The sequence below is a fragment of the Protopterus annectens genome, chromosome 17.part0 (genome assembly GCF_019279795.1).
Source record: "Protopterus annectens isolate FY-2018-M chromosome 17.part0, PAN1.0, whole genome shotgun sequence".
Taxonomy (NCBI): Eukaryota; Metazoa; Chordata; order Ceratodontiformes; family Protopteridae; genus Protopterus; species Protopterus annectens.
In genome coordinates, this window is record NC_056751.1 from 705,435,896 (window position 1) to 705,450,029 (window position 14,134).

The window sequence follows — 14,134 nt, forward strand, 5'->3', positions numbered from 1 at the left end:
TCAGAAGTCTTTTGTTGTTGGATCTATCATTGCTTTTCATCCCCTCATAACTTCTCTACTGGTGCCCCTCAGTGCATTATTCCAGGCCCCATACTGCTGCCTTTTTGTTAACTCCTTACTGAACACAAACTATCCAACCTAGTTCTCTTTCTTGATGGCCTTGTGATCTTTGAGTTTACCCCTCAACATGCAAATATATGCAAATATGAGAAACTTAAAACAGTACATGATATGCTGTCTGTCTGGCTGCAGAGTTAACAGCTTATATTAAAAGCTAAGAAAACCAAATGCATGATGTTTGGTACTCAGCCAAAATTTAAACCTTTGATTATCCTTACTGCCTCATTACATAGCAGGTGACCCCCTTCAACTACTTAATTCTATTCATATCAATAATATAAAAGCAGACATTAACTCAGTCATGTATGTCAGTTACAGAATTTTTAAAGGTAATGTTGCAATAGGGAAAAATATTTTGCAACCACAATCAAAGTATGAATTCCTCCTTCTTGACGTGCAATCAATTAACAATACAGTGTAGTTTGACTATGCTTCCTCCAGTGGTAAAGTCATTAGATCTTTGAGTAAATGGAAAAAAAACAGTTGAAGCCACTACCAGAAAAAATAAAATAAAAGCAAATTGTGGAACGGGTAATCCCCTGCACGGTCCCATGGAAGGTTATGTTTCTCATACCCCTTTACTTTTATAGACCAGCTTTACTGATGGTATTTATTGATTAGAATGTTAGCCTCGTGGCTTCACCTCTTAAACTGTGAACTGCCCTTCAGGACAGCAGCATCTCACATTCATATTCATCCATTCTTCCATCTACGCCCTCATTTTTCCCATTTTTTTTCCACGTGTTTGAGATGTCACTTCAAAAGTGACAGTCAACTAAAGCCAAATATCACACTGCCAGGTGGCTAATCCTGCCATGATTGTTCTTCTATACCACATTCATGTGCCCACATTCACACTTATGACCATTTTAGGGTGTCCAGCCCACCTACTGCATGTCTTTGGAGTGTGAAAGGAAACCAAAGCACCTGGTGAAAACCTATGAGAACCTAGGGAGGACATGCAGACTATGCAGATAAGGCACCCCAACTGGGAACTGAACCAGAGAACCTCTTGATGTGAGGTGATAACACTATCTGCTGAACAACTGTGACCCACCCCCCCACCCCCATGAACACAGGGAGGACATACAGACTCTGCACAGAAGGTACCCCAGCTGGAAATTGAACCACAAAACCTCTTGCTGTGAGGTGACAACACTATCCGCTGAACCACTGTAAAGCCCTGCCAAACACGGGGAGGACAAGTAGACTCTGCACGGAAAGCACCCCAACTAGGAACTGAACCAGAAAACCTCTTGCTGTGAGGTGACAGCACTAGCCACTGAACCACTGTAAAGCCCTGCCAAACACAGGGAGGACAAGCAGACTCTGCACAGAAGGCACCCATACTTGTTGTCATACTTGTATCAAAATTGTCATCCAAATGTATCCAATACCAGCTGTACTCCAGGTCTGGCAATGCAACAGTACTGCATGTTATACCTCCCACCTGTCAATAATTTGACAGAGCATCCCAGATTTTGTATCATATTTTTCTGTTGTCTCTCATAAAAGTTTTGATTTCCTAGTACATTTCTTAGAATTATAGTCAGTCATTTATTCAAGACATTAGAATTTCATAGTTCCTATTGCTTAGGAAATGCATGTTGATGCCAAGTCTGCTGTTTTATTACTTTTTAAGTGGATTAAGATATTATTTAATGAGAAACCTTTTGTGATGAGGTGTGCCACATAGAAGGATTTCCTGACTACTGTGGTGATGTGATTATCAAAGGAGAGACTACTGTCCACCTGTGTCCTAAGGTCTCTTATCACACTTTCGGTGTTAAGTTTACTACTGCCTATGTGGTAGTTCATGGGTACAGAGTTTTTACCAAAGAGGATGACAATGCACTTTTTGGCATTGAGCTTGAGGCCATGACTTTGACACCAGGCATCTGTCTCAGTGAGGCCCTTTTGTAGGATGTCCACATCGTTAGGAGTTTTGATTATGGCTCCTAGTTTGCAGTCATCTGAGAACTTAGTTAGCCAATGACCTTCTGTGTTAGCCTGTACTTCAGAGAAGTAGATTCCAAATAGGAGAGGACCCAGGACTGAACCTTGTGGTACTCCACTTGTCACTGGTCTGAAGTTGGATGTGGAGTCTGCTACTTTCACAGTGTGGGTTCTGTCAGTGAGCCAGTTGGCAACCCATCTTGTGACATAAGGATTTATACCTAGTATAGTGAGTTTATCTATAATTCCAGAGTGGGGGATGGTGTCAAAAGCCTTGGCGAGATCTAGATAGGCTGTGTGAACCACCTTACCCTCATCTACGGCTTTGGTGATTGCTTCAAAGACATCTATCAAGTTTAGGAGGCATGATCTGCCTTTTACAAACCCGAACTGGGTGGGTTCCAGAGTTTGGAGATTACCAATGTCTTTGTTTATAAGTTCCATGATGATACGTTCCATGGCCTTGCAGACCAGGCTAATCAGGCTAATGGGGAGGTAGTTCCCGGGTTCTGTGGTGGCTCCCCCTTTGTGGAGTGGGATAACCGTCGCTGTGCGCCATCCAGTGGGCACAAAGCCTGAGGTGAGGCTATGATTGAACATGGTACTTAGGTGGGGTTTCAGTTCGTTCTGTAGTCCGTGTAGAACACAGCCTGGGATATTGTCAGGTCCTATGGATGCTGTGTTCTTGGCTTTGGAGAGTGTGGTTTTTACCTGTGCAGCCGTGATTACAGGAACTTGGCATTCTTCCAGTATAAAGATGAGCCCTTTAGGGGATGAGAGAGGGGTAAAGTTAGCACTGAACCTGTGTGCCAGGATGTTGGCAATATCAGTTGGTTCTGTATATTTATTGCCATTGTGCTGTAACTCAAAGCAGATCTGAGTGTTGCCATTGAGATTCTTGACATAGCTATAGAATGCTTTGTGGTTGTCTTTAGAATCAGTGGCGATTTTGTTTTCGTAACTAGCTTTGGAGGATTTTATGAGGGATCTCAGCTTCTTACTGAGGCTGACCAGGGAGTTCCTCCAAGCATGGGATTTTACTCTTTTTTCTCATTGGTCAGATCTGACCACAAGCTAATCACCTTAGACATCCAAATCCCACCCCCACTCCCCATTAGAGAAACTACTGTAAAAAATTTCTCCAAAGTCAACTTCACGCTTCTTAAGACAGAAGTGGCAAACTTCACGACACCCATGCAGATGGACAATAGAGGTACGACTGCTGAATCCTACACAATTGCAGTTTATAATCACTTACATGACTGCATGCATCGTGCTATCCCTAACAGAACCAAAATGCTATCCTCCAAAAAAATGAAGCCAATCTGATGATTCCCTGCCATAAACAAACTCTACAACAGAAGAAAGAAACTGTTGCAAAAAAGAGTAAAATCCCATGATTGGAGGAACTCCCTGGTCAGCCTCAGTAAGAAGTTGAGATCCCTCATAAAATCCTCCAAAGCTAGTTATGAAAACAAAATTGCCACTGATTCTAAATACAACCACAAAGCATTCTATAGCTATGTCAAGAATCTCAATGGCAACACTCAGATCTGCTCTGAGTTACAGCACAATGGCACTAAATATATAGATATGTATATCAGTCCCAACCTGAACAAAATAGAACGGGAAATAAAAAAAAAATTGTTGGAGGTCCCCCAACATAAATCAACTTTCCAATAAAAGAATAAAATTCCTTAAATTATCAGTAGATCTGAAAACCCTCATATTGACAATATTGTCAGAAATATTAATAAAACCTTAAAAATACTATTAAGTCGGGTAAAGCAGCTCATGAACTTATATTAGCATCTGAAGCTAAGGACAATTATAAATCCTTCAGTTATGTTCAGAAACTAAGCAATAACATCCAACATTGTTTTTTTTACTCTTATTCAAAATGGTACAACTTATTTGGACCCAACAGACATTACCAATACACTAACAAACAAATTCAGTGCTAGGTCCTACTTTCTAAAGTCAGCATATTTCTAAATCCCCTAAATCCTCTGTTATCACAAAGGAATATGTACTAAAGGAGTTTTCTAAGACCACAAATATTTATTTCGTGGGTGCTGACAATATATCTGATTGTTTATTAAACAGTACTAAGCATGCCCTAGCATTACCGCTACTGAAATGGTTTAACCTAAGTTTGGATATAGCTTTTGTCTTTGAAGTTTAGAACACCACTGTGATTATGCTGCTCCACAAAGGAGGCCATAGCATTTACTCCAAGAATTATAGACCACCAACCTAATGAATCTCATCTGCAAACCCAGGAAAAATATTATAACTGACCTTATAAACTGTAATATCAAAAATCTCATTAAACATGACCCACAGCAACTTGGCTTTAGCAAGGGAGGATCCTACTTAATGAATTTAGTTAATTTCTTCAAGAGGGTTATATAGGCTGTCTACAGAGGTCATAATGTTCAGAGAGCATATCTTGACCTGGCAAAGGGGTTTGACACCATAGCCTATTTTGGCTTTGTAAGTAACCTTAATGCTCTAAAAATAGATCCATATTTGGTAAAATGAATGGCAAACAGTCTAAGAGACAGAACTCGTATAGAATGAGTGGTAGGTGCCCAGTCAGAAAGTATCAAAATAATCAGTGGTCTCTCCCAGGATCAATGTTGGACCCCTACTTTTTGGCATTTACTTTTCTGACCATTAGACAGAAAACCAACACCTCTGACTTTCTAAGTTTGCAAATGAATATGAACTGTGACTTATTGTCAGATCCCTGTCTGATACCCTAACCCTTCAACAAGCACCATAAATAACTGGTGCACTGAAAATAGGCTCAAATTAAATGCAGAAAAGTGTAATATTTTCATGTTTGGTAGAGAAACCCTTCTCTTACTGACAATACCTCACTTCTAAATGAAAATGTTGTTACGGACATTGGATCATGGGTTAATATTTCCCCATGTTTTGATTATCATGCAATAACAGTTGTCAGAAAATCCTTCTTACTTAGCACAGCTATTTGCTAGGAGAATATCATCAAACCTGTAAAGGTCATTGTTTCCTTATATTCAGTATTAATCAGGCCAGTTATTAAGTATAATGCCCCATTCAGAATGTACCTCACTAGACATATCAAGCCACTAGAAAAATCATAGGCAGAAAGACCTTGATATACCAAAACAAACTGGAACCAAAGTCCTTATAGTCAGTACCTTATAGACTATCGGGTGGAAATTTGTGTTTTGCCTTTACTGTCAGATGCCTAGTTGACCTAGATTACTTGTATCTGCACAAATACCAGAACAAGGGACCTAAATTTTCATCAGCCAATAAATAAAATGTGATGTAGGGACAGATTTATCATGTAATATCTCCTCCACCTTTGGAACACACTGCCCCCACAGATGAAGCAGTATGATGATACACTATCGTCCTTCACAGGAGACAGAGATGATTGAGTGGGCACCCACAAATTCACCCCAGGCTTGACTGGAGAAGACCCCCTAAGAAAAGGGGGTATGTCCTAAGGGTGGTTGCTAGCAAGCTATATGTCGTCACAAGATTCAATTGCCTTGACATTCTTAAGAAAATGATGCATTCTGTGAACTGTATTGTGCTTAAAAATGCCAGCTGGCTCTCAGTGACAGAGCGAACTTTCTCTTAAGTTCACTAATTTTCAAGGTCCTAAAAGAAGGTTATTGTCCACCTCTAAAAGTAAAACTTCCCATTCTCAGCAGCAAGTATGAACTGAGAATAACACAAGGTAACTTGCTCATCCTTACGCACCTGAGGTTCAAAACCATACTGAGCAAAAGAGCTTTTTCTAGACTGGGACTTGCAAACTGCAAACACTTACCAATAGAATCCAAAAAACAGGGGTCTATCAAACTTTCCAAGAAAATGCTTAAAAAGCATCTCTTCTCTGAATCCTCTTTTAATTGTTTTAGTGTCAATGGTTAGCGTCTATGTCAGTCTGCACCAGCACACAAAGTTTTGTAATCTCACCAGTCAGGTAATACTAAATAGGCCATGTATTTTAGCCCTGCATTCCTGTTTATTTCTGCCTTGGTCCTTTATTCTGTTACCAACTACATTAATGATAATTGTCAAATTGATGTTTACTGGCATCTAATGTACTGCTGTAAATATTGGACATGTAACTTAATTTGTTATTAACTATTATTGCTTACTGATCTATGAATCCTGAGTCATGACTGAAAAGGGTAATTTGACCACAGCACTTACCCAGTTGTCAGATACTAATAAATAACAAAAAATAAATGTTAAGGATAACCTTGAAAGGTAACAATGGCTGACAAATTGTAAGCAGTTATGTGGCAGTGATTATTATACATAACTAGTTGACATTCCTTAACATGGTTATTATACCTTACTAGCTGACATTCCTTAACATGGTTATTATACATAACTATCTGACATTCCTTAACATGGCTATTATACATAACTAGCTGACATTCCTTAACATGGTTATTATACATAACTAGCTGACATTCCTTAACATGGCTATTATACATAACTAGCTCACATTCCTTAACATGGTTATTATACCTTACTAGCTGACATTTCTTAACTTGGCTATCATACATAACTAGCTGACATTCCTTAACATGGCTATTATACATAACTAGCTGACATTCCTTAACATGGTTATTATACATAACTAGAAAACATTCCTTAACATGGTTATTATACATAACTAGCTAACATTCCATAACATGGTTATTATACATTCCTTAACATGGTTATTATACATAACTAGTTGACATTTCTTAACATGGCTATTATAGATAACTAGCTGACATTCCTTAACATGGTTATTATACATAACTAGCTAACATTCCTTAACATGGTTATTATACATTCCTTAACATGGCTATTATACATAACTAGCTGACATTCCTTAACATGGTTATTATACATAACTAGCTGACATTCCTTAACATGGTTATTATACATTCCTTAACATGGCTATTATACATAACTAGCTGACATTCCTTAACATGGCTATTATACGTAAATAGCTGACATTCTTTAACATGTTTATTATATATAACTAGCAAACATTCCTTAACATGGTTATTATACATTCCTTAACATGGCTATTATACATAACTAGCTGACATTCTCTAATTAGGGTACAACCCAACACCCTCATAATGGGCGATTTTAACTACCCCACCATTAACTGGGAAAACTACTCATGTACCAGCTCTTTTGCTCAACGTTTTCTGGAATTCATAAATTCCACCACCTTGGATCAAGTTATCCACACCCCCACCAGGAGCAGCAATATCCTAGACCTGGTCATTACAAACATGGGCGACCAGTGTTCCACACCAGAGGTCATTTCGTAGTTGGTCAGTTCTGACCACAAGCTAATCACCCTAGACATCCACATCCCGCCCCCACCCCACCCCCATTAGGGAAACCAGCATAAAAAATTTCTCCAAAGCCAACTTCACGCTTCTTAAGACAGAAGTGGTGAACTTCACGACTTCCATGCAGATGGACAATAGAGGTATGACTGCTGAATCCTACACACATGCACTTTGTAAGCACTAACACGAGTGCATGGATCACACTATCCCTAACAGATATGATGTTAATTATCACAGTAAAGAGATTAATTTCCTGGATGTCAGTATTTCGAGACAGGGGGATGGTACGCTCAAGACGTCAGTATACAGGAAATACCCACAATACAATAATTTATTATATGCAACTAGTTTACACCCCACACATACCATCAACAATATTCCTAAATCACAGTTTATGAGAATTAGAAGAATATGTTCTGCAGACATGGAATTTCATAATGCTAGGCATGATCTTGAGGGCAGAGGGATATAAGAAATCAACAGTACAAAAGGCCAGTGATTGGGCGGCCAATTGTGAGAGATCTAGCTTATTGAATTATAAAGCTAAAACCAAAAAGGATGGATCGGGAACCATAAGGTTGGTCACTACATTGGCAGTAATACACATTTATTGCAGAATATAGTCAACAAACATTGGAATATTCTTCGGGTCAATACAGATTTGGATCAATGTTTGTCTAACAGATGCCAATTTTCTTTGAGAAGGGGAAGAACACTTACTTCCTATTTTGCGCATTATAAGAAAACTTTTCTGGATTATGTGAACCAACAACAACTAACCATATTGGGGGATAGGTTAGTTGGGTCACATCCTTGTGGACATTGCAGTTTGTGTAAACATATGTTTAAAACTTCATCTTTTAGCAGTAAAAATACTGGTCAAATTTTTTATATATCATTTTTTGGGAATTGTACTTCAGACTGGGTTGTTTATTTGGCTAGTTGCCAGTGTTCTGCCTTTTATGTAGGGCAGACTTCTAGGCAACTAAGAAGTCATATTTCAGAACATTTGAGTGATTTACGTCATAAAAAAATGACCAATGCATTGTATAGACATTGACAGTTACACAGAACTGCTTTGTTTAAATTTGTCATTATTGACCAAGTAAAAGGTAATAGATCTATGAAGCAAGGTTGGCATACTATACTAACTCAAAAGGAAAAAAAATGGATTATTAAGTTGGGTGGCCTACTTCATCCTGGACTAAATGACAAGTTATGAGGGTCTTTTCTTTCTCTTTTTTATTAAGGACCCTGACTGGTAATTTCACAAATAAATATATGATATGAATGGAAGTTTGAATACAGCATCTGATATTATATTTAAAATGTTTATTCTGGTTGATATTTGTATGTGTTTGGAGGCTGGAGTGGAGTAATGGGGGAAGAGATGTCACAATTGGGGATGCACATTGTGTATAAAAACTGTCCCTGCATTATGTATGTTTTATCACTGATGAAGGTTTGTTACCAAAACCGGTCTGAAGGGAAAATATAAAACTTTAATTGCCTCTGAGTGCTGGCTTTTTCTTTTTTGATTTATTTAAAAGTTTGGTTATGCCGTGCACCAGTCATACTTGCTAGCTTTTTTGGAGGTGTGTCTTTGACTAAATATACAGAACCAACTGATATTGCCAACATCCTGGCAGATAGGTTCAGTGCTATCTTTACCCCCCTCTCACCCCCTAAAGGGCCCATCTCTATACCAGAAGAATGCAAAGTTCCTGTAATCATTGCTGCACAGGTAAAAAACACACTCTCCAAAGCCAAGAACACAGCATCCATGGGACCTGACAACATCCCAGGATGCATTCTACACGAACTACAGAATGAACTGGCACCCCCACCTAAACACCATATTCAATCATAGCCTCACCTCAGGCTTTGTGCCCACTGAATGGCACACAGTGATGGTTATCCCACTCCACAAAGAGGGAGCCACCACGGACCCCTGGAACTACCACCCCATTAGCCTAACAAGCCTGGTCTGCAAGGCCATGGAACGTATCATCATGGAACTTATAAACAAAGACATTGGTAATCTCCAAACTCTGGACACCACTCAGTTTGGGTTTGTAAAAGGCAGATCATGTCTCCTAAACCTGATAGACTTCTTTGAAACAGTCAGCAATGCCGTAGATGAGGGTAAGGTGGTTCACACTGCCTATCTAGATCTCGACAAGGGTTTTGACACCACCCCCACTCTGGAATCATAGACAAACTCACTAAACTAGGTATAAATCCCAATGTCAAAAGATGGGTTGCCAACTGGCTCACTGATAGAACCCACACTGTGAAAGTAGCAGACTCCAAATCTGACTTCAGATCAGTGACAAGTGGAGTACCACAGGGTTCAGTACTGCGTCCTCTCCTGTTTGGTATCTACTTTTCTGAAGTACAGGCTAACACAGAAGGTCTTTGGCTAACAAAGTTTGCAGATGACTGCAAACTAGGAGCCATAATCAAAACTCCTAACGATGTGGACATCCTACAAAAGGGCCTCACTGAGACAGATGCCTGGTGTCAAAGCTATGGCCTCAAGCTCAATGCCAAAAAGTGCATTTTCATCCCCTTTAGTAAAAACTATGCAACCATGAGCTACCACATAGGTGGTAATCTACTTAACACTGAAAGTGTGATAAGAGTCCTTGGGACACAGGTGGACAGCAGTCTCTCCTTTGATAACCACATCGCCACAGTAGTCAGGAAATCCTTATACATGGCACAACTCATCACAAAAGGTTTCTCATCCAGGAAAAAAGAGGTCATTGTTCCCCTCTACTCGTCACTCATTAGACCCATTATAGAGTACAACGCCCCTATTGGTATGTACTTCACAGGACATCTACAACAACTAGAAAGGCCGCAGAAATACCTCACAAAGAGGATTACCAGCCTCAAACAGATGCCCTACGCAGACCGTCTCAAAAAACTCCATCTTTATTTTGTCGCATATCGCCTACTCACAAGCGATCTCTGCCTAACATACAAAGCTAATAAATACAAACAGGATAATACCATCCAAAGACTTCTACCAAAAAAGAAATCCACATAGCAGCAAACAGAATGAAGTAGAAGTCACCACGATAGTAAAAATAATATTGTCTTTTATTATCGGAACAATTACTGCCAAGGTACGCTTCTTCAGGTTTGTAAATAAATTCATTCTATCCAATATTTATATGCAAAGTATCTTATCAAATAAAATAAATCAATTAAACAATTAATCAATTTAGTAAAGATAACTCATCAACTGTTCAACTGTTTCATTTTAAAGGTACATCATTCATTAAGCTTGTAGAACACATAATAGAATGTGGCAGAATAGAGTGATATAATGTAAATACAAATATAGTAAAAATGAACATGAAAATAATACTTGTCATTATAAAATGCCTAGATACAATACTTATTTACCATATAAACTATATAGATACAAGAATTTATGCAACCAAATTTAGATCTTGTAATTCATATGTCGCTAAAAATTCCAGGTTAGCATAATCAAATAACCTTTTTACAAAAACATGTATATAAAAAATTATTACTTTAGAACTAAAAATATATACAATTCCTTGATAGTTCCAGATATAAAAAACACGCAGCATAAGGAATCAAAATTGTGTAATAAGACGCAATATCCAAGATGTCAAAAACGCTCATAGAGGCTAGCTACATATGTTTAAAAATATTTCAAATGTTGTGGTGTATTGTTATTAATAGAAACCAATACCCATAATTCATCTGCGCCTAGCCAATACTGGCTTTATACTTACTGCCTGATTTAACCCTGGTTCAATATGTGCTCTCAACCTTAGAATCCAATTTAATTCAACCAGTTCTAAGTAGCCCATGTTATCGCCTTCACGTTTACTTTCATTTACTATCTGTAGTACCCTAAATTTAAAATCATGTTCCCCTCTACTCGTCACTCATTAGACCCATTATAGAGTACAACGCCCCTATTGGTATGTACTTCACAAGACATCTACAACAACTGGAAAGGCCGCAGAAATACCTCACAAAGAGGATTACCAGCTTCAAACAGATGCCCTATGCAGACCGTCTCAAAAAACTCCATCTTTATTTTGTCGCATATCGCCTACTCACAAGCGATCTCTGCCTAACATACAAAGCTGTGTCAAACCCAGAGCTGTTGGACATGCTCCACTTAAAGAAATCTCAATCCCTCCAAGCTACACGCTCTAGGGACCTAAACCTTGTCACCGCATTAAACAAAACATGCTGGAGGGATAGATTCCTGTCCCAGAGACTTCCCATACTCTGGAACAAACTACCTATCTATATCAAACAAAGCTCCTCATTAGCACTCATCAAGAAAAATCTTGATGATTGGATGGGAAATAGGAAATTCACCCCGGGAATCACCTCTGTGGCTCTGGTCGACAGGGGCACAGGAAAATAATTTTCTTGGGTGGTGAAAGCCAGGGTACCTTTTTGGCTAGGCTTATATAGGCACTAGGGCCAATACCCTAGTACCTACCTATGAACTAGCTAACATTCCTTAACATAGTTATTATACATAACTAGTTGACATTCCTTAACATGGCTATTATACATAACTAGCTGACATTCCTTAACATTGTTATTATACATTCCTTAACATGGCTAATATACATAACTAGTTGGCATTCCTTAATGTAATGCAGTGGTGCTTTAAGGGTTCTGCCACAGTGATAAATCTACAGATTATGTTGAAGGCAGTGTATAAAGCATGTATGTGTTCCTCGTAAAATTGGAGCCTTATTACAGACAGTTATGCTCTAACTTAGATATAAGAAAAGTGGCACCATTTGCTCTCCATTCTTCCTTAGTAAGTAGGTTAGAGAGTTTTGCAGCTGCTCCTGAGGTGCTTTAGAATATTTAATTTCATTATAGGACTTGAAAGACAAGGTAAGATCTAGCCAGACATTCAGGTATTTGAACTGCTTAGCCTGGGCTAACATAGTGTTAAGGTCTCAAGGATGTTGAGCAACCCAACTTTATCTAACCTCCTGGGGTAACCAAAACCATTGTTTTTGTCTTTGACTAATCTCTGTTAGCTTGTACCCGCGGTGGTACAGCGGTAGCATTGTTGCCTCACAGCAAGAGGTTCTCCTGTTCGATTCACGGCTGGAGTGCCTTCTGTGTGAAGTCTGCATGTCCTCCCCGTGGTCGAGTGGCCTCCGAAAGACATGCGTGAATGGGCGTGCCTTTCCTGAAGGTTGGGCATCAGGCTGGCAACTCGGCACCATAAAAAATCTACTGTCAATCATTAGCGGACCAGAGTTCTGCTGTGGCGACCCCTAACCGGGAAAAGCCGAAAAGACCAACAACTAATCTCTGTTAGATTCCTAGCTAGGAGTCAAGTTTATCGTTTGCTGAATTCCAGCTGTGGGCCATTTTTAATTCTTACTATGGAGGGCTATGATTAGAGGAGTTCAAGGCTGGCAGCAGAAAATGTTCAAAATAATCACAGGAAGTCAAGGTGCAAGTCAGTGGCAAAATGGGAGAATAGAGCTAACACCAAAACATAGCCCACACATGCTCAGGATTTAAATATTCTAACAATGGCTATACTAAGGTTCACTATTGATCTGCAGTCTTGAGGAAAAAATGTGTATAGGGATAAAAGCTACAAACTTAAAGTATGAGTCAATGATCCTTGTGGTAAGAAACTGGATAAAATGTAGGATAATGGCCTTGAAGCAACTGTAGCCACAAGAAGGATGAGGCATGAAGAAGGCTAGTCTCCAGGCTACCTTAAACTGGTAGTTTCACAAAGAATTTAAAAGCTTTCTTCTTCTCTCTCTCTCTCTGTCTCTCTCTCTCTCTGAAGTGGATAGTTGGCAGTCAAATCAGTAGATGCATATCTGTCTCTGTGAGCCTGGAAATGGAGAGAAAGAAGTCTGTGAATTGTCAGACTTGCTATAAAGTCGTTTGTATCACTGATCAGGTGGGGTCCTTTGGTCTGCCTAAGCGAATTCTTTGGTTGTTCTGCTGATTATCATCATATGGCTCATGGGAATTTTTTTTTTTCTAATGTTTATTTGATTTGGCCATTTCAGTGGCAATCTAACAGTCCCAGTGTCATGGATTTCCTTACACCATTGCAATTACAATTCATAGCTGCGATATAATTGTGTTGGAAACCCAGGGGTATCTGTTACCATTATTCTTTCTAAACAATGTAGAGCAAGTTCATTCTCAACCTGATCAAAGTAACTAAGAACTTGGTTGAAGCTCCTGATGGGACAATGTCCCCAGAGATAGCACTTCAGTTTAGGCCATCTGATACATACAAATGAGTGAACAAAAGCAAATAATAAGTTTACAGAGAAGATATATCACATTGCTTAATAAAAAGCAAACTTTATATTATGCAACACCTACAGTAATTCAAGAAGCACAGTGAAAATCTTATAAGAAACAGGTTTGGAACTAAAATCTATTTTAAAATAATCTTTGTATTTCCAGAGCATCAATTGTATTTGCAAATATTATAATAAATATTACATTACAATATTATAATGATTCACACAATTTACACAAGAAACAAAGTACCACATATTCAAAAGGCAACATACATTTGCTAAACTCTCACCTTCAACCTCCTCCTCCTCCCACTTCAGCATTCAAAACAGGTATATTCTCACAGGTTCAAAGGTAAGTACTAGGCT